We start from the raw sequence: 22,427 nt of genomic DNA, 5'->3' as shown, positions 1-22,427 counted from the left end.
ATTTAGAATGGATAAGCAACGAGGTCCTGCTGTACAGCACAGGGAACTATGTCCAGTCTCTTGGGATGGACCAGGATGGAAGACAATATAAGAAAGGGAATGTATATCTATGTATGACTGGGTCGCTTTGCTGTACAGCAGAAATTGTCACAACATTGTAAACCTACTATAATTTTTAAAAAGTAACAACTCCTGGGAATTCCCCTGTGGCATATCAGGTTAAGGATCTGGCATTGCTGCAGCTGTGACACAGATTACAGCTGCAGCATAGGTTCAGTCCCTGGCCCTGGAATTTACACATGCTGTGGGTACAGCCGAAAAAAAAAAAAAAGAAAAAGAAAAAGTTAAAACTTCTGCTCTGTGAAAACAATTATCAAAGAGAATTAGAAGACAAGCCACAGATTGGAAGAAAATATTTGCAAAAGACACATCTAATAAAGGACTATCATCCAGAATATACAAAGAACTCTTAAAACTCACAATAACAAACATCCTAATTGAAAAATGTAACGCATTTTTAACAGACATCTCACCAAAGGAGATATACAGACAGCTAATAAGCATGTGAAAAGATGTTCCACATCATGTGTCATCAGGAAGACACAAATTAGAATAACGATCTACCACTACATACCTATTAGAACAGCCAAAATCTGGAACACTGACAATACCAGTACTGGTGACGATGTGGAGCAAGAGGAACTCTCATACATTGCGGTGGGAATAGAAATGGTACAGCCCCTTTGGAAGATAGTTTGGCAGTGTCAAACCAAGTAAGCATACTCTTACCATATGGTACAGTTGTGCTCCTTGGTATTTACCCAAAGAAGTTGAAAACTTATATCCATATAAAAATCTGCATGTAGATATTTGTAGACACTTTATTCATAATTGCCCAAACTTGGAAGCCATCAAGATGTCCTTCCATAGGTTAATGGTTAAATACAATGTGATACATCTAGACACGGAGTGTTATTCAGCGTTGAAAAGGAATGACCCATCAAGCCATGAAAAGACATAGAGGAGCCCTAAATGCATGTTACTAAGTGAAATAATCCAATCTGAAAAGGCCGCATGCAGTGTGGTTCCAGCTATAAAATATTATGGAAAAGGCAAAACTACAGAGACAGTAAAAAGATCAGTATTTTTTATTTTTTGTCTTTTTGCCTTTTCTAGGGCCGCTCCTATGGCACATGGAGGTTCCCAGGCTAGAGGTCGAATCAGAGCTGTAGCCGCTGGCCTACACCAGAGCCCCGGCAACACCAGATCCGAGCTGCATCTGCGACCTACACCACAGCTCACGGCAACGCCGGATCCTTAACCCACTGAGCAAGGCCAGGGATCGAACCCGCAACCTCGTGGTTCCTAGTCGGATTCGTTAACGACTGAGCCACGATGGGAACTCCAAGATCGGTATTTTCAGGGGGTAGGTGAGTAGAGACACACAGGTTTTTAGGGCAGTGAAAATGCTCTATGTGATATTATAATAATGGACATATATCATAATTCATTAATCCAAACCCACTGAATATACAACATTAAAAATGAACCCTTACATACTAACTATGGACTTGATTACAATGTATTAATGTAGGTTCATCCTTGGTAAAAAAACGTACCAATTTGTGAGTGATGTTGAGAGTGAAGGAGGCTATGCATGTGTGGGGGTAGTGGGGGTAAATGGAAAATCTCTATATCTTCCTTTCAATTTTATTGTAAACCTAAAACTACTCTAATAAAATGAGGTCATAAAAAAGTCTTCCGGCAGTAAATTCTCTTACTTTTCCTTTATCTAGTAATGCCTTTATTTTACCCTCATTAGTAAAGGATTGCGTTAACAGTTTTTTCTTCCAGTGCTTTAAAAAATGTTGTTTCACATCCTTCCAGCTTCCGCACTTTCTGAAGAGAATTTGCTGACGTTCAAATTGCTATTCTCCTAGAAGTAATGTGATCTTTTCTCTGGCTACTCTCAAGATTTTTTTCTTTGTATTTAGTTTTTAGCAGTTTAATTGTGATGTGTCTGGGCATAGATTTCTTTGGGTTTATACTACTTAAGATCCATTGAGCTTCTTAAATCTGTAAGTTCATGTCTTTGGCCAAATTTGGGGCTTTTTAGCCATTATTTCCTCAAATATTTTTCTATAACAGACCCTTTCTCATCTCCTTGTGGAACTCCAATGACAAATGTTAAACCTTTAGTATTTTCTTACAGCTTCCAAAGGCTATGTTCATTATTTTTTCTTAATTTTTTTCCTTATTGTTTGGATTGGATAATTTTTATGAATCTACCAATAAATTCACTACTTACACTATTATTTTCATTTTCCTTTTGAGCCCATAGTGTGCATTTTTTCTTTTGGTTATTTTTCAGGTCAAAGTTTCCACTTGATTCCTCTTTATATATTCTATTTGTCTGTGGAGACTTTCTGTCTTTCCACTCATTTCCAGAGTGTTCTCCTTACCTCTTGAAACCTTTTAATAATAGTTGCTTTAAAGTCTTTGATAATTCCAACACTTATCATCATGGCATTGGAGTCTGTTGTTTGTCTTTTTCCATGAAATTTGAGGTTTTTCGGGTTCTTGGTATATGCCGAGTGATTTTAGATTTTATCTTGGATGTTTTGGGAGACTCTGGGCTATGTTAAATCCTATGGGCAATGTAGATATTTTTAACAGGCAATCAACTTGTTTGGGTTCAGGCTGCATATCCCAACCAGCCTTCTGTGGGTTGTAGCTCCAATTTCAGTTCAGTTTCAAAGCCTCTGCAGTGCTATTCAGATCTGTCTCATGTATGTGCCACTCGGTGGCCAGTCTGGGACCTGGACAGTGTTCTATCCCACAATTCAGTTCTCAAAATCTTTGGTATATTAGTTAGAGTTAGATTCATTCCTTTACAGTTAGGGAGTAAGCCTAGGAATTTATAAATAATCTTATGGGGTTGTTTTCCCAAGCTATGCTCTCTCCAAAATTTTCCCCATGACTATTTCTTCCCTGGGGTTCACCTTTTAGCCTCTGACCCCAGAAAGATGGGGCTTTCAGTACTTCCCACAACTGCACCCATATCCGGGACCAAGCAGCAGGAGGGAAGAGAGAGAAAAATAGGAATGGGGGTTCACCACATCCTCTTGGGAGACAGCTCTCCTGATCAGACATAACGGTTTCCCTCCTTCAGTTTTAGGCACCTTATAGGCCCCCGTGACTGCTTGCTGTCTCTGCTGCTACCGCGGGATCAAGTGCAAGAAAACAGGGAAAAAAAAAAAAAAAAAAAAAAGGAGGGAAATCCCGGGACATTTCCCCTACTCTCTGAACATCAGGAGCTCTCTTTCCTGCCCGTCCAGACAGAACTAGAGGGCTTCTCCTGGAGCTCTCTCTGTCCCTGCCAATAGCCACTTCTAGGTTTTGGGCTGCCTTGATTCTAGGCCAGGGCTAGCAGAGGAAAAATAAATGATAAATTCACCACCAGTTTGGTAGTACTGTGGCTTCTGGTGTGTATTCTCTCCCAGTCTGCATGCTCTTTACTTTTCAGAGTCCTCAAATAGCTGCCCTATGTATTCTGTCCAGGTTTTACAGCTGCACTGGGTGAGATAAACAGGGCATAGTTACCCCATTTTACTCGGAACCAGAACCTCCTATTTCTTTTATGTCCTGCTACAAATGTGTCCCTGTATTTACTCGCAGAAGCTCTCTTGTTATTTTTACAACCCTTTCTCTTTAGACAATCCTCCTCAACTGCTGAGGATATTGCCTTCGCTGGAGCAATACTGAAGGAGAGAAGGGGACAGGGATTCTTGCTGAGGGGGTGTTCCTAGGACAAACCTCGAAGGAAGGAAGGGAAAGAAGCAGGTAAAGCAGAAGAAGCTAATTAAAGAAGTGGTTTCAGCAGAGGTTTAGCGTCAGCCTTCATTCCACAGAGAGCCCCAGGGCCAAGATGGTGCCACAGAGTTGTCTCCCTTGAGGCAAAGGGGCTGGTCTTCTGCTCCTTAATATCACCAGTCAGTCATTGGCTGTGTTGGCGGGTATATGACCTCCTCGACATCTCTGAGTCAAGTGGGTTCTGTCAGCAAAGAACACGTCTCCAGAGAAGAGTGTTCTCCTAGCAGCAAACACTCACGGCTGCTAAATAGAAAATAAATAGAGCCATCTCAGTTCTGGGTAAGATGGAGTCAGGAGCTGGGGGATGGTAAAGGAGCTCCGGCTGGGACATCAGCACCTTATTATCATGACTAATGATACGTTTCGGTGGTGATCCTCTCTGAATGCCCCATTTCCATCCAAAACACAGAGGACCACTAACTAGTGGTGGCATTGCAGGAACCATGCCCGGGCTGGAATAATCAGCCTCTAGGGCAATGGTTGTCAGCATTTAGTGTGCATGAGAATCACTTGGGGAGCTTGTTAAAGATGCAGATTCCAACACCAGTGCAGATTTGTATTAAATAGATCTGCCAGAACTGCATTTTAACAAGGAATTCCTGATTCAGTTTGAGATTATGTGAGTGCTCATACAACTCCATCTATTTCAACGATGGCAAACATCACTCTGTCTTAATTTTGTCTCCCCAAAGAAATCTGAAGCTTCTAAGGTCAGATGTTAAACTTCAGTAGCTTTTCCTATAGTGATGTTCACAACCACAGTTTTTTATACCTAATTTTATTTTTTAATTTTTTATTTTTTTGCTGCCCCATGGCATATGGCAGTCCTGGGCCAGGGATCAGATCTGAGCTGCAGTTGTGACCTAAGCTACAGCTGCAGCAACACTGGATCCTTAACCCACTGTGTGGGGCCAGGGATCAAACCTGCATCCTAGCACTCCAGAGACACTGCTGCATTTTGCCACAGTGGGAACCTCCATACTTAATGTTTTTTTGTTTTTGTTTTTGTTTTTGTGTCTTTTTGCCTTTTCTAGGGCTGCTCCTGCGGCATATGGAGGTTCCCAGGCTAGGGATCTAATCAGAGCTGTAGCTGCCAGCCTACGCCACAGCCACAGCAACACGGGATCCCAGCCGCATCTGCGACCTACACCACAGCTCACGGCAACGCCGGATCCTTAACTCACTGAGCAAGGCCAGGGATCGAACCCGCAACCTCATCCTAATGTTTTTTAAAAGCCCTTATCAACTCACTGTTCCAATGACCCAAGTAACCACTTTATGGGAGCCTGAAATGAAGTGGTTATAAGTCTCTGAGACAAAAAAACCCAGAATCTCAGAGCATGAGCCATAGGAGTTAGAGAATCCCAGGAGGCAGTAGAGGCAGCTAGCTTAATCAGCAGTGAATCATAACTTTTAAAAAATAATCTTCAGACAGTCCAGGACTATCTGAGGCTGACTGACACAAAATGCCCATCCCTGCCAAGTACCCAGCGCCAGGAATCAAAACATATGGCTGGGGTGGGCTTTGGAGAGGAACATCTGTTTTTACAGTTGTAATTGTCCATACAGATTGGGGTCAGCATCCATCATATTTTTCACACAAAGGACAGAATATTGATCAGTACCTAAGCCTGCCTAACAATACCAGCTGCGTTTTGGATATCTAGACAGACTCTCAGATCAAAAATGAAACAACATTTCCAAAGGGACATAATAAAACAAAAGCTAATAGGAAAAACCAATAGACTATCAAGTATTTCTTAAATTCCTTTGTAAGAATTAGGCTGCATGCTGTGAGAGCAAAGTATTTGCTTAAAAAGATGTGCTTAATAAGCTAAAGTATCTTCCCACAGAAAATCTTTAAAAATAGGCAGTTATATACTCTACTGCATTTTCATCTTTTATGATTTAATTAGCTTATCAAACACTCAGTACTACACACATAAATAGGGCAGTTATTTCATCTATTCTTGAAAACCAAATGGAAGGCTCCTCCCGTTGTAGTTCAGGAAATCTGACAGGTCGGGAAGCACGGTAAGATTTTATGGACCATTAAAAGTCAAGATATTTTAATGATTACTCAGATCAAAATGTCATTTATGGTCGTAACGAATAAGTGGTTTGGGATCTGTTGTTCCCAAAGGAGGTATCGGTTTGAGGCTGACCCATGCCCAAGGGCATGTTTATAAATATATCAGCTTTACAAACAGGTGAAGCACCTAGGTGTTTATATTCCCTTAATGACTGACTCTTTGTCTGCTTCTGACGTATGGTCAAACAAGCTTGTTGTTTGCTGATAAATCCTCCTAGGACTCTATAGATCAAAGGAAAGAACCAGCGTTGTGCGGCAACCTGTGATCATCTGTCTCACTTCCTTGAAGAAAGAGAAGCTCCAAACAGTGGCAATGTAGAGTAGGCGAGAAATTGATTAATAGGCATCAGGAACAATCATTTTTCTGATTCCATTTATGTGCTTGTGTAAGCAGGCAAGCTACGCTTGTCATGCCTCAGAGAAAAAGTAAAAAAATGATTGGGGATGAGTTGGGAAATTGGCCTGGGAGCTGTAATTCTGGGAGGCCATTTTGTCTCTTGGGTTTAATGGTTTTGGAAGGAATCCGGAGACCATGACAATGAGTATGAGCAAATTGGACTAAACCTTGCATTGCAGGCTGGGCTTTCTGAAGATCTGACTCTGAGATAGAGTACAGGGGGCAGGATGCTTATTAGGGCATGGCCTTGGGATCAACACCGGGGACAGGAGAGGAAGGAAGGAGGACTGGGTGACAGGAAAAGCTGAGCTGAGCTCCAACAGCAGCCTTGGTTGACCCACAGGGAGCTAGGGAGCTGGAATGGCCTTGCAGAGATGTCCTCAGTTGGACCCAAATGGCTAGGAGTTTATATTTCTGCATTGAGCACTGGATATGGACAAGCTAGGAAGTCATCAGGGACATCTGTCTGTTGGTCAGGGTGGCTCTCTGCAGCTGAGACAGTCCCCGAAGAGGCTGAGAGCTAAAGGTTGTCTACCACTGGGACTCCTGGCAGCTGGGACAACAGGGACTCCATTGAAGGAGGAACTGGGCAGTGCATCAAAGTGGCCACCACACCTGGTCAAATTTGGGCTGTGGCTTATCTGAGCGATTATATCAGAGAATGGCACCCCAAAAGAACGTCGAGACTAGTTGTCAAAGACAAGTAAATGCAGCCTGAATTTTGTTGCTTCTGCCTCTAAGAATCATTTTCTTTTGAGATTTGACCGGAAAGGGCAGAAGTAAAGAGTTGTGGACCTGGCCTTCGGTCTGTCCACAGGAATGAGGCAAGCTAGAGTGGAGTCAAGGGTGCAGGTGACACATGCTGGGGCTGTCCATGGAGCATTAGGATGTGAGCAGGTATATCATCCAAGGCCTTCAGCAAGGGTCAGGCCGTCAAGATGGGTCAAAAGTCAGGCGGGGGTAATACTTGGAAGGCCATGCAGTCTGTTGGGATGTAAGGGGCAAAAATGATAACAATTACTTTATTAAGCAGTTATGTGGATCAGGGACCCTACTAATAAACATTTGAACACATTATCTCATTTCAGGCCTTACAGCTCCGTGTGGCAGGCATTAGTATCTCCATTGTCATTTTTATGGGCAAAGAAACCAATTCAGAGAGGTACTTACTCAAAATTATATGGCTGGTAAGTGGCAGAAATTCTGGAGACAGGTGCCTGGGTTCATATTCTAGCTCCGACTAGATATGTGACCTGGGGCAAATTACTTAACCTCTCTGTTGCTCAGTATCTTCATCTTTAAAGTGGGAAGAATAAGAATAGTTGTCTCTTACAGCCGTCAGGAGCATTACATGCATTAATATCAATAGAGCACCAAGAGCCATACCTGACACAGCTTAAGAGCTATGTAATTGTGTGTGAACTAAGTGAACACGTCAGCCGAGCTCCAAAGCCCCATGCTCTTGACTATTATGCTACCCTGGCAGGACTCCGATTCCCAGGACATGGAGGGAGAGTGCTGGGCAGCCTAAGAACTAGGAAGTAGCTAGGATATCAGGCAATGAATCATTCATTCATTCATTCACTTATTCACATTTTTTTTTTCTGTCTTTTTAGGGCCGCACCCACAGCACATGGAGGTTTCCAGGCTAGGGGTCGAAGCTCCAGAGTGGGCCACCAGCTGAAGGCTGTCCTCCAGCAGCATTCCCAGCAGCTGGGGAATACGCGTTTCATTCCTTAAGGGCCATCTGGGTGGCACATCCCAGCCTCCATCGCTCTGTTGGTGCTTCAGTGGCTTGTTCTACTCTTTGGCTTCTTCCTGGAAAACCGGATCTTTGTCACCAAAGAATATATGCTAAACATTTCAAAAATGTCATCAAGGTGTTTGTGCACAAGTACAAAGGTTAGCCTGTTACTCTGGATGTAAGTAGCTAGAAGGACAATGTGAATATTGGAACATTGATCCCTGAATAACACAGGGGGGAGACCAAAAGCCTAAATCTGAAAGTTCTTTGGAAGGGAGTAGTTGGCAGATGGGTGATTTAAAAATGTGATACCGTGGATTCTTTTGCAACTTGATAACACATCAGCACTGCCCCCATGCTCTAGAAATCATGTGAATGAAGAAGGCTGTCATTAGAGCTGGAAATTGCTTTGTGATTTTGGCAGTGATGTGCTCTTAGGCCAGGTTCAGATTTCCCAGTTTCTGAATTCTAACCAGTAATTGCCGTCATGGTGTGTTAGGGAGATGGTTACTAGAGATTGTGGCAGAAAGATAGAATTATCTGCCTTTTAAGGCATCTTAATCATGATTTTGGCGGCCTAGGAGACTGCAACTTAGTAAACTGAGCAGCCATTTTCATAGCAGAGAAATAAGCTACTGTTCGACCCAGAGAGGGAGCTTTCTGCTGTTGTTGGTTGACCCGAGCCAAGGGAAACAAGATGACAGATTGGACAAGCAGCTCGCCATGCAATTTATGCCCTTCATGGACTGTCAAACATTAATTTAATTTAATTTTAATCATTACCATCTGGTGCTTATGTAGAGCACCAGGCCCAGATAGATAGTTCCTTATCTCAAACTGGGGAACAGTGCTGTATTTTGGCCTGCGGCCATGTCCGTGCACCCTAAGGAGGGGGCAGGGGGACCATGGGAGGGGAGATTTGCTCTGATGCCAGACACGCAGTTGTCACCAGCCCCCAAAGCTGGAAATGGGACTTGTTGTTCGTGCTGGTCCCACCATGGGTAAGTAGCCTCTTCTGCTCCCGGTCGTAGAGACACACATGCTGAGTCGTGTCTTTGAATTTCTGGACATTGGCAAAGGGAACTGGCTGAGGATGGCATCTGGGTGAACTGGGGCATCTGATTCTGTGGCTCAAACCTCTTGAGCAGCTAAAGTGACCAGGACCCAAATTTAATCTGTTCATGGAGTAATTATTAAGCATTGACCAAGGGGATAAGGACAGGGATCAAGTGATCTCTGAGTTTTCATCACCCTTGAGAATCTGTGACCCTTTGCATCGATCACAGTGCCAGGCCCAGCGGGGAATAAGGAACGAGTATGAGGGGGTAGAAGGACTGCCCGTGAAGTCGCAAAGGAGTAGGAGAGGGGGCATGGAAAGAGACACCCTTCATTTTCCTGAATTTTAATTTCTCAGATGCAGAGTAGTTTGGTACCCACAAGGCTGGAGGATGCCATGCATCAAGCCAACTCTGGCTTTAGGAGCCACTGAGCCCTGTCCATTGCTTTGTGGACCAAGATCACATGACCTACTTGAAAGAGGAGGGCAAGGTTTCTCCTTTTTCTTTGAAAATAGAAACAGGCCTTTTTCTCCTGAGTTTTCTGCAGTAATCTTAAATCCAAGCTCATTGCCAGAATAATTGAGATAATATAGAAAAGTAGAAAGTAACAAATTGGTCACAGACAGATGCAGACCACTGTTAACATTCTGGCGTGTCTTTACATCTTCACACACATACACGCAGCACACACGCAAAAATGGGCTCATGTTATAGATCGCGAAAAGCAAAATCTCTTGCCGGGTGATTCTCTTCTCCAGCCAGATGTCAGCATGACCAGAAGGAACATTCAGGAGCTTCAAGCAGGGAAAGGGAGAGTGGCATTGCAAAAGTTGCCACTTCAAATTTCACAGCTCAAGCTGTGTCTGTCCAACCCACCTCTTGGCAACCACCAAGGGCCAACTTGCCAGCCCTTCTGAAAGAAGAGGCCACCTCTATTCAGTATGTGAATCTTGCTTCTTTCTATGAAATGTTAATTTTTCCTTTTAAAAATTCACAGGAGTTCCTGTTATGGCTCAGCAGGTTAAGAACTCAACAGGTATCTGTGAGGATGGGGGTTAGACCCCTGGCTTTGCTCAGTGGGTTCAGGATCTGGCGTTGCTGTGAGCAGTGGTGTAAGTCACGGATGCGGCTCAAATCTGGCGTTGATGTGGATGTGGCTCCAACTCAAACCTCTAGCCTGGGAACTTCCACATGCCACAGGTATGGCACTAAAAAGAAAAAAATTAAAACACGGAGTTCCCGTCATGGCTCAGTGGTTAACAAATCTGACTAGGAACCATGAGGTTGCGGGTTCGATCCCTGGCCTTGCTCCGTGGGTTAAGGCTCTGATGTTGCCGTGAGCTGTGATGTAGGTCGCAGATGTGGCTGGGATCCCGTGTTGCTGTGGCTGTGGTGGAGGCCGGCGGCTGCAGCTCCGATTAGTCCCCTAGCCTGGGAACCTCCATATGCTGCGGGTGCAGCCCCAGAAAAGACAAAAAGACAAAAAAAAATTAACAGCACTTTTCTTCATGGAGTGTTCAGGGGCAAGTGTAGGTTGGAAGAAACATTTGTAAGAGTTAAAATGGAACATGGTAAGGAAAGAAAAAACATCACTTGTGCCTTCCTTTCCTGACTAGACAGATTTTTTTTTTCTTGATGTTAAAAGAACACTGTGCCAAACAGAACCCATTTTGATCCACATGCATCAAAATTAAAAGGATGTGATCTCCAAGTGTATTTTGTCCCAGGTCAGGAAGTGGTAGAAGTTGCCTCCTTGAGGGAATTCGATTCCTTTCTGGAGAAGAGAGTGACTGGAGAAGAGAGACAGGGCTGGGCTGTGTGAGGAGTGGCGAAGGCAGCTGGCCTACTTTGGTGGAGAAGGGAAGTCAGCTCAGTGGGAAAGTGGACTGGACTTAATTTATATTCTTCTGGAATTTAGAACCAGAAGGAAAGGATCAAAGTTACTGTGAGGCAGGGAGCTGACACGTGAGATTTGAGAGGATAGAGAAGGGAAATGAGTGAAGGCAGCTAATATTAATTTAGCACCTACTATGTGCCAGAAGTTGTGCTCAACTCCTTACATTATCTTATTTAACCTTCACAGTAATCTTAAAAGGTACATAATATTACTATTGATATTCTAGCTAAAGAGAGTAAGATGCAAAAAGGTTAAGTAACTTGCCTAGTGTTACAAAGTGGGTCAGACTCAAACCCAGGTCTGCTTGGCTCTGTTTTCCCATATCACACTCAGACAATGGAGTGGGTATCCATGAGCTAACATGTTCCTGATAACCTGGGTAGATTTAAGCAAAGACTAGATGATTATGTGTCAGAAACATTTTTTTTTTTTTAAATTGTTATTTCCCCAATACAATTTTTTTTTTGGTCTTTTTAGGGCTACACCCATGGCATATGGAGGTTCCCAGGCTAGGGGTCGAATTGGAGCTATAGCTGCTGCCCTACACCACAGCCACAGCAATGCGGGATCTGAGCTGCGTCTGCAGCCCACACCACAGCTCACGGCAACGCTGGATCCTTAACCCACTGAGCGAGGCCAGGGATCGAACCCGTGTCCTCATGGATGCTAGTCAGATTCATTTCCACTGAGCCATGAGGTAACTCCATGTCAGAGACATTCTTAAGGGGATTCATGCATTGGAACACATGGTTTCTTTCCAATTGCATGTTCTGACAGGGTCTTTCTAACTAAAACATATCACTGTTGCTTGTCTTCTAGGACATCTACTGTGGTCATGATTAGATTACTTTTTGGCCAAAGCATCGTCCTTAGAGAAAGCAACTGAAAACATAGTCCCATGAATGTTTGCTTGGAGGACCAACTCCAGCATACATTGTTGGTACCCTACTCACACCTGCTCAGCACTTCATACACCCTACATACCCTTGGGATTTCGCCACAAGCACCTCAAACCCTCTACCTGAGGGGGCCTTCTTTTGGTTCTTGAAGGGGGCCAGAAGGGCCAGAGAGTTACCATCCTTGGGAGCCGTCTTCAGCTAACAGATGAGGTTTAAAAGATAAATATTCTGGCTTCCTTGTCCTTGTTTGAGACAGCTTTGCCACATGCCTCATATGCCATATACCCCAGAGTTCTCCAGGAGGATTGAGTCTTAGTGGCCCGTTGAAACAACTTGCTCTTTAACACACTCTGTTTTCTTCCTCTTCCTTATCTCATTTACTTTCTCTCTTACTGGTGCTTTTGGGGATCACTTCTCAAATAAACTAGTAATCCTTATCTCAGGGTCTGCCTTGGAGGTGAACCCCAACTAAGACATCAACATTCACCCATTAGCACAAGGTGTCTCAACCTCAGAACTACTGACATTTTGGGCTAGAAAATTCTTTTTGAGGGGTAAGAGTGGCTCTTCTGTGCACTGTGGGATGTTCAGCAGCATCCTTGGCCTTAACCTACCAGATGTAGTACTCTATAGTTATGACAAGCCAAAATGTCACCAGACATTGCCAAATGTCATCTGGGGGACAAACTCAAATGCAGTTGAGAACCCCTGCTTGGCTGAGGTGCCCATAGGAAGCACAGGGAGGTTAGGTTGCACAAGGAGACCTACTGGGGTGGGTTGTTGGACAGGCTTCTAAGTAAGCTCTAGAGTTTAGCGGATGGCACAGATGGGATGAAGAGGAGGCTGTGTGTGTGCGCACGCACGCATGTGCATGTGTGTATGTATGTTTGGGGAGAAGAAAATGAGGAACTAAATCTTTCTGTTTCATAACTGTGCATGGTACCAAGTGTCCTTTATCCAAAGTAGATGCAGAGCTCAGAACCAAGTTGTACCCCTCTACAGTTCCTTTTAGAAAAATGACAAGCATACAGAGACAGTTTGGGTATTTGTGTAACATTGGTTTTGAAGTGAGTTCAGTTTGGATGACATCTCCTTAAGCAGCCACTTCACATTCTGTCAGTTTCTGGGTTGCTAGGGATGTTTTGACTTTTAAGTACTTGAGTGCAGCTATTTAAAAAAAATCAATGTGTGGTTCCAGTATGGGGAATGATGTCAGTGAGACTAGAGGGCTTAATAAAAAATGCAAATGCTTTGGGTCTGATTTGGCCTGGTATATGTGCAAATGAGACCCCTGAAAAGGGTGACAGATTGTCAGATCTGGTAAAGGAGATTACAGATGGAGGCTTCCAAACCCCTGCATTCCCTATGAATACAAGTAGCGAAGAGGTATAAATATAGGTTAAAAACTATGACCAAGTTTTCATTTTATCCACTGGATTCCTGGCTAAAGGTGCTAACCAGGGTTTCTCATTTCTACTGTACTCCAGTACCTTCCAAGATCAATCAGGGAAGCAAGTTGGTGGTGGATACTGTACGTGCCCTGCACAGATCTTATCGGATGTGCTCCACAAGTAGTCTCACTGTGCCTTCCTCTTAATGACTAGCACCTGTGGCCTTCTTTCGCTTTCCTTGGGGCTACTGGAGTTGCCCAACCTGTACACAGACCCTAGGAATTTATATCCACCTAGAGACCCCCACAGCCAACGGACAGGTATATAAAAGTCCAGTTCCCTTGCCTCATGTTGAAATAAACTTTAGGTGTAATTTACACTCCAAAGCTACTCCCTCAGATGACTACAAAGCTGAGACTTCCTAAAATTGCAACCTTGCTCCTTGGCTTCCTTTCTTCTTCTGTCCTGCTTTCCCTACTCTCTTTTGGTCTCTGTGGAAGCACTTTCCCAATAAATCACTTGCACAGGATTCCTCCTCTCAAGGTCTGCTTCTGGGGAATCTGACCCAAGGCACAAGCTTTCCAAAGTCTACATTTGAGTGGGAGAGGAGAAAAATTCTACTATTCACATGGCACATTCTATAATCTTATCCTCTCCTATAAGATAGGCATTCATTAGATGTTTCTTGCTGTAGTGGATGACAATCCTGGGCTAGAGAGCTGAAAAAAGAAATAGACCTCTACCACCTATGCACTGCTCCCCTCCCTCCACAGCTAACAGGGCCACAAAGGACCACAGTGGGTATCGCTGAATCTCACTTAGACAAGGAAAGTTAGAGAAGCTGGCTGTGCTCATACTTTTGCAAACAATGCAACTGACAAGGGCATAATTTTCAAAATATACAAACAACTCATACAATTCAGCAACAAAAAAAACAAACAGCCCAATAGAAAAATGGGCAGAAGAGCTAAACAGACATTTCTCCAGAGAAGATATACGGAAGGCCAGTAGGCACATGAAAAAAATGCTCAACATCACTAATTATTAGAGAAATGCAAATCAAAACTACAATATGGTACCACCTCACACTGGTCAGAATGGTCATCATTAACAAGTCTACAAATAACAAATGCTGGAGAGGGTGTGGAGAAAAGGGAGCCTCCTACACTGTTGATGGGAATGTAAATTGTACAACCACTATGGGAAATAGTATGGCGGTTCCTCAGAAAACTAAATATAGAATAATCTGGCAATCCCACCTATGGGCATATATCCAGACAAAACGATCATTCAAAGATACATACACTATGTTCATTTCAGCACTGTTCATAAGAGCTGGGACATGGAAACAACCTAAATATCCAGTGACAGATGAATGGATTAAGAAGATATGGTACATATACACAATGGAATACTACTCAGCCATAAAGAGGGACAAAATAATACCATTTGCAGCAACATGGATGCAACGAGAGATTCTCATACTAGGTAAAGTAAGTCGGAAATACTGTAGGCTATCACTTATATGTGGAATCTAAAATATGGCACAAATGAACCTATCTACACAACAGAAATAGACTCCTGGACATAGAGAACTGATGAACAGACTTGTGGTTGCCAATGGGGAGGGGGTGAGAAGAGGGATGGATGGAGAGTTTCGGTTGATAGATGCAAACTATTGCATTTAGACTGGATAATCAATGAGGTCGTACTGTATAGCACAGGGAACTATATCGAGTCTCTTGGGATGGATTATAATGGAAGATAATAGAAAAAGAAGGGGTGTGTGTGTGTGTATAAGAATGAATGACTGGGTCACTATGCTGTACAGTAGAAATTGACTTAACACTGTAAATCAACTGTACCCTAATAAAAATAAATTTAAAAAAATTTTAAAAATGAATTAGATCTTGGGCACCCAAAGCTGTGCCTCTGTGCTTTTATACTTGAAAGGACATTGCCACAGAAGAGCAAAACAGGTCTGCATTGAGGAAACATGGATCAAAAACGTAATGGGATATGCTTCTGATACTTAAGGGGGTTGACAGGGTCTCTATAGTTTTATTGCAAAACTGATTGACGACACAGCACGATTTTTTGAGGGCTTTCTAGTTGTTTGGCAGTGTTTTCTCATGCATTATGTCATTGAATCCTTGCGGCATGCTTGTGAGTTATTAACATTGCCATTTTACAGGCAAGAAAGCAGAAGCCCAAAGAGGTTACACTTGTAACAAGTGGCAAAGCTTGGATTTGAGCCCACCTGAGTCCGATTCCAACAACTATGTGCATAGCCACCCATCAGAGTACAGTTCTCGTGCTGGCTCCTCTGTAAAGTAAGATTTATCAATATTTGCACAAGGCAGAAAACCATCTCATCTGAGAAGGTTTATATAGGCATTTGTCTTTTCCAAGAATAAGTAAATGTATAGAAAATTGAAATATATTAAATGAGCCTGACATGCTACAATATAGAAAGCCTGTTAAATGGTGAAGTTTTCTCTAAGCTTAGCATTTTCTTGTTACGAGGTCAATATGATGATTAATGGTTTATGCACAAGGTAGAAAATGATCATTTTCTTTGCAGTCATTTGGAAGGTACTGCGTCGAGTGTAATTCATCCCCTATTTAGGTATGTGCTAGGATTGTTCTTGGATTTGAATTTTTGTTTCCCCCGCCTCCTCTCTACCCCAGCCTCTTTTTGGCCCTAGAACCAAGGCCAGAAAGACTGCAGAACTACTCCTGTTTTACCCAGTTAATTCCCTCCAGGATTGAAAAATGTGCTAGTCCTGAATATTAACAGTTTTTGCAAACCTCAAATGCAATATAGGAACACTCTGGGACGATAACATTCATGAAAAAAATGGACAATATATCCTGTATTTACATGCAGCATATATGTTCATATTTTAGCTTAAGCAGTGAAAGGAGACTTCAGATCTCCTTTTGAAAATTTAAGATGTCAATTTTCAACAACACAAAGTACAATTTGAAAGCTGCAAACAAATGGATTTTTATTTCATTTAGAACTAGATCCAAAATTTAGAACAAAATTCTCCTCTCTGGGGTTCAAATATTGTTTATCCTGAATAGAATATTCCTTTCTGTTTGATAGAAAATGCATGAAAGGGTTCTAATTGTGAAACAGCCCTAGGCAAGTGGTATTTAGGAAAATAAAATGCTAAGCATGGAATCTCATAGCTGGAAAAGCTCTTATGAGAACATGTAGTTCTGCCCTCATCTTACTGCTAAGAAAGGCTAACTCACCCTGCATGGGTTTTTTTGTTTTTTTGTTTTTTTTCAATTTTGGTAGGATTTATAAATCTACATTTTCGTCTTTAGTGCCTATTCACATGACAGGCTTCAGTTAATGGTGGAATATCTACATAATCACAGGAAGCCACCAGTACCTAACAAAACACCTGACCTATAAACAGTGTTTAGCAGAACTTTTAACTGAAGGAATAAATGCATCAACAAATGAAAAAAATGAAGGCTGAATAATAGAAAATTTATGATGGGATTCTTACTGGTCTGATTAATAAAATGGAAAGGAATTATGTCCATGTTTATTGTCTTGCCGGTTCTACCATTTCACACTCCATAGTGTGGATTTTGTCCTCAGTCAGTAAGGTCACCATGTAATGTATATTCCTAACAAGGACCATTTTGAGTATGAAAGGGGGTGCTATTTTTAAAATTAATTAATTTAAGGGTTACTATTCATAATTACGCCAGGGCAACAAGGCTACTGTGGGCAAACCGGAACTAATAAAGTCACCCTCTGGATGAGGGATTAGGAGCAAGGGAAAATCAAGTTATATGGTCTCTGAAATTAGAAACAAGGGGGTTTTGGAGTTCCCGTCCTGGTGCAGTGAGAACGAATCCGACTGGGAACCATGAGGTTGCAGGTTCAATCCCTGGCCTTGCTCAGTGGGTGAAGGATCCGGCGTTGCCGTGAGCTGTGGTGTAGGTCGCAGACGCGGCTCGGATCCTGCATTGCTGGGGCTGTGGTGTAGGCCAGAGGCTACACTCCGATTAGACCTCTAGCCTGGGAACCTCCAGATGCCGCGGCAGTGGCCCTAGAAAAGGCAAAAGACAAAGAAAAAGAAAGAAAGAGAAAGAAAGAGAAAGAAAGAAAGAAAGAAAGAAAGAAAGAAAGAAAGAAAGAAAGAAAGAAAGAAAGAAAGAAAGAAAGGAAGGAAAAGAAAAGAAACAAGGGGGTTTTAAGTCACAAATGAAGATTGGAGGGGGTTCACCATCAATACTTCTGATTTTTACTTTGGACACTAATCTTATCATGGAATTATGGCAAGAAATGGGCAAAATAATAGACTCCCATCCAATAATTAGGAAGGAAAGAATTAAACCTCTTACGAAAAGCTAAACTGAGAGACAATACACCTGGCAGTTCCCCAGTTTCTTTCTTCACGAGCATTTGGACGGAACAAACTGGGGGCTCCCACCTCTGGCTGTCTCCTCCTCCCCGAGTCTCCCACCACCCTCTAGCCCCGCCCCTTTACTCGCAACTTCCGACAGCATCTTCTAGGCTTATCCCCTGCTTCCTGGACCCGCCTCATAGCACACTTTGCGGAGAAGCCATCCTCACTGCTGACTAACCCTAAGCATCCGCATCCAGCAGAATTCTTCTGCCTAGATGCAGGCCGCCGTCCACCGCCCGATCTACCTGCACCTGCGGGCCTCATCCACTTACCTCGCTCTGAGCTTCTCCTTTGAAGGCGAGAAAGTGGCTCTGGAGGGCGTGGGCCGCTTCTTTCGGGAAGTGGCTGAGGAGAAGCGCTGGGGGAGAAGCGTCCAGCTTTTCATGAAGATGCAGAAGCCGCGGGGCGGCCGCGTCCTGATCCAGGAAGGGCAGAAACTGTTCCCGGACGAGTGGAGCACCAGCATGGATGCCATGGAGACCGCCACCGCCCTGGAGAAGAGCCTGAACCAGGCCCTCTTGGATCTGCATGCCCTGGCTTCTGCAAACGCTGACACCCAGCTCTGTGGGTTCCTGGAGAACCGCTTCCTGGAGGAGGAGATGAAGCTCACCAAGAAGATGGGTGACTACCTGAGCAACCTGCGCCGGCCAAAGGAGCCCCAGGCCGGGCTGGGTGATATCTCTTCGAAAAGCTCTCCTGCAAGCACGACAAGGAGCCCCCGGAGCCCGGAGCCCTGCGCCATCGGAGGGACCCTTCTGCTGTCCCCCGCATCAAGATCTCTGCCTGAGCCTTGTCCTCCAGCCAGGAGGCAACTTTTTAACCACCCTGAAACCTTCACCCAAGCCCTGGCGTCAAACGGAAACAAGAAAGGTTCTTTTTGCAGAGGGGAGAAAAAAAAAAAAAGCTAGGCAGTGTGTGTGGGGAGAAGTATCTGAACAGCATGAATGATTTGTAGTCTGTTTAATTCTCTAGATTTTCTAAAGAAATGGTCCCTAATTTCTGTGTTTCACCTGGGTACATTGAATATCTGATAAACAATGTTTTCTCTGTCAGAAGAATAAACACACCTATCTCAAAAATGCTGCATACAGTTGTAGGGGTTTCATGACTTCTCTGGAGTCATTCTGGGCACTGGATTCAACTCGATTGTCCTAACATGTATCTTTGGTTTTGCTGCCCAGAGAGCTGAGTACCTTTACAGTATGATATTATGCGCCACCCCCTCCTCAACCCCCAAACTCATGCTGAAATTGTTTTTCCCGATTTTCAAGTTGGTGTGATGCCATCTGCCTGTATTGAAGAAGGAGCCCTGGGAAATTCATCTTTGTGTCTCCCATTAGGTTGCTCCTGAGAACACTGTTACATTATACACTGACCCCTTCATGAAGCCTCTCAAGAGAAATGTCTTTCTGGTCTTAATATTAGTAGTACCAGTGCTTTGCTTGGGTAATTGGTTTGGTTTTGGTTTATAGACACTGTAAATGATATGACTAAGTTTCCTTTTCTGGCGGCCTGCTAAAAAGCTTAAAGCCAAATTTGTGATCCACTCAAAGTGGATAAGTAGAATTGTAGAAGCTAGAATTGTATAGGCATTTTATACACACTTCATTCCTGGTTCTTCTGTTACTCATTCCTCGGTGTATTTTATGTATTCTTTTAAACCATCTTAAACCCTTTCTGGAATAAAGTTGTGTATAAACAAATAAACTTTAAAAATGCAGACTTTTAAAATGGCTCTGTGGTTCATTTTAGAGCAAAGAGAAGAGAACTTTCAGGAAGCACTAAGAGAGCCAAAATGATTAGAATGGAGGTGGGTCAGATAGAGGTTACATTCCAGAAGCCAGGAGAAGAGAAGCAGTAAAATGTAGCATTCTTTTAAAAATGTGTTTCATTTTTCTGGTGAGTTGTTTTCTACTAAGTCCATACATTTGTGTCCGACAAATAGCAATCTAACAATTGTGTATTATTTTTTCTTGCACTTCGAAAAGCTGGAGTTATAACTTGTTCTCAAGGGACAGAAGTGGAAAAAAAATCATTTTTTTTTCCTACAGCAACTTTCCTTCCCAGAGCAGGACGACCAAAGGCATACTATCATTTCTTTTATCTTACAAGGGTCAGAGGCATAGGAAGAATATTTTACAAAGATTGGGACAACTGTTTTCTCAGTTAAGGAGAAAACCGTATCTTCCTGTTTTTGTGAAAAGTCTTTTGATAAAAAGAATATACTGGAAAAGTTACTCCCAGAGGGAAGAATTTTGCCCATTTGCTGGTGGTTGGCAGTAAGAGGTATAAGGAAGTAGTTAATAATTTTCAGCTTCAGATTAAAACTTGGACCACTGTGCTTAAAATATATACTTAAAATCAAAATTACTTTCAAATTAGCACTCAAATATAAACACGTAAATCTGAAGGAGAAAAAAATCACCTAATAATTATGAGACCATTTGAAAGACTATAATTTGGTAGATTATTTGGAAAGAAGGATAGAAGCATTTGTTTCCAAATAATGACATGATATTTGTCAAACCATTGCTTATTAGTGTCTTTTAATGTCAAGATTGAAGTTGTAGGAGAAAGCTTTATTAAAGTCTCCAAAATAGGCTGAAATATTCTTTGGCAATCAAATAATTTTAAAAAACAGTAACTGGCTGGGAGGACAATAAATGATTGAAAGACATATGGATAAAATATTAGTTTAGCTTTTAAAAATAACAAATCTCTTGGCAAATGTATTTGTGGAAAATGGGGATTTGATGACAAATTTCTAGAGATGAATTTGGAAACAGGTCCCGCAGTGATTTTCTCTATGGCTAAGCACTATGTGTGAGTGGGTGTGCATTAGTGCATTTGTACAGAGAATTATAATAACTGATTCCTGTAGGCTATGACTAAATTTCTTAAATCGGCCTTTAAGGCTCTCCTTGGTCTACCATGTCTAATCTACTTTTTAAATGGAATTTTCTAGTACTTTCCTATTGTTGGAAGTTTGGGGAGTACCAATCGCTCATCTTTTTGGTCATCCAAGTTCAAATCAATTAGAACAGACACAAGAAACCAGATGGAAATCAAGATAGCTTTATTGGTGGTAAAACCAAATTGGAGAATGTGTTAGGGCTTCCTATTGCCACATCCTGAATTAAATTCAACCACCCGGTTCCAAGAAGAGAAGCTGAAACAGAGCAGAAACCAGGCCGGACTGGCCAGAGGCAGGTTCAGCCTTTTCTGCTAACCCCATGGAGATTGGAACCTAGGAGAGTGCGTGGTGTCCCAAGGGAAGCGAGGAGGACATGGCAGGCCCCATTGTCTTATTATTCTGGTGACCCTGTACTATGGCTCACATGCACCAAAAAAAAAATCAGGATTTTAAAGTTCTCCACATTCACTCCAATAACTCCCTGTTAGGGACTAGAGTAGAAATTTCTATTCTTGGAGTTCCTGTCATGGCTCAGCGGTTAACAAATCCGACTAGGAACCATGAGGTTGCAGGTTCGATCCCTGGCCTTGATCATTGGTTTAAGGATCTGGCATTGCTGTGAGCTATGGTGTAGGTCGCAGACATGGCTTGGATCCTGCATTGCTGTGGCTTTAGTGTAGGCCAGCCACTACAGCTCCGATTCGACCCCTAGCCTGGGAACCTCCATATGCCGCAGGAGCAGCCCTAGAAAAGGCAAAAAGACAAAAAAAAAAAAAAAGAAAGAAAGAAAGAAAGAAAGAAATAGTTTCCTTTCTTACAGATGCGTGATGCCTCAGAATCCCTCGAATGACTGCCAGGAGCTCTCTGCCATAGCCGAAGCGCTCAGTTTGCCACCCAGTACCAGCAGTTTTCAGCCAGTTTCCTTTACCTGGAAAGCCTTTTCATACTCCACCAACTCCAACTCAGTCTACTTTCAGCCTAGTTCCAATCTGCCTTCTTCTGTGAAATCTTCCCTGACCAACCCAAACCAGTCATTTGACATGGATCCTTCTTCTTCTCCTAGTTGTCTTATGGTACCCACTAGACCGTAGGCAAGTTGGAGTCTGAAAGACAGAAAGCGTAGTGGTTGAGCAGTGGGCTTTGGGCCAGACTGCCTGTGTTCAGATGCTGCCTCTGAATCATCTTGGTCTGGTCTCCTCACCTTTCTTGGTCCCAGCTTCCTCCTCAGGAGAACTGGGCACGATCATAGTAAGACAGTACTATCCAACTCATAGATTTTAGGGAGGATTGAATGGGATGAACCAGGTAAGGATCCCTAAGTCTTGGCCCAGCACATCCTAAATCCACAATAATTGTTAGCTATTTTTATCAACTGATTTTTATATTCCAGCAGAGCTTAGTAAAGAGCTATGATAATAACATCTCAAAGTAAACTTGCTTCCGGTTTTAGGAAAATGGGCAACTTTAGATTCTAGAATCTTCCTTAATGGTCATTCCTCCCTCTAAATAGGCCCTATGTGTAGAAGTGAAGTGTAGGAATTTGCTCATTTCTTGGATGTGACATTCAGTATGTAGGAGGGGGAAAAAGAAAATGAGAGAGGACAACTCTCTCTTTAGGTAAATAAATGGAGCCACCTTATTTAGGACCTGGAATTAATTGTTTTAATTACCACACCACTAAAAGCAGACATGACACTGTATTAACCCCTCTCTCAGGAAGGAC

At 42.8% G+C, this 22,427-nt stretch overlaps 1 pseudogene; it reads left to right on the top strand.

The window, feature by feature from the left end:
- Positions 1 to 17,665: 17,665 nt before the first annotated feature.
- Positions 17,666 to 18,577, top strand: LOC125118009 (ferritin light chain-like; annotated as a pseudogene).
- Positions 18,578 to 22,427: the final 3,850 nt, after the last annotated feature.

Source organism: Phacochoerus africanus, chromosome X (genome assembly GCF_016906955.1).
Source record: "Phacochoerus africanus isolate WHEZ1 chromosome X, ROS_Pafr_v1, whole genome shotgun sequence".
Lineage (NCBI taxonomy): Eukaryota > Metazoa > Chordata > Mammalia > Artiodactyla > Suidae > Phacochoerus > Phacochoerus africanus.
Note: the sequence above shows the minus strand (reverse complement) of the source record. Positions and strands in the feature narration are given on the sequence as shown.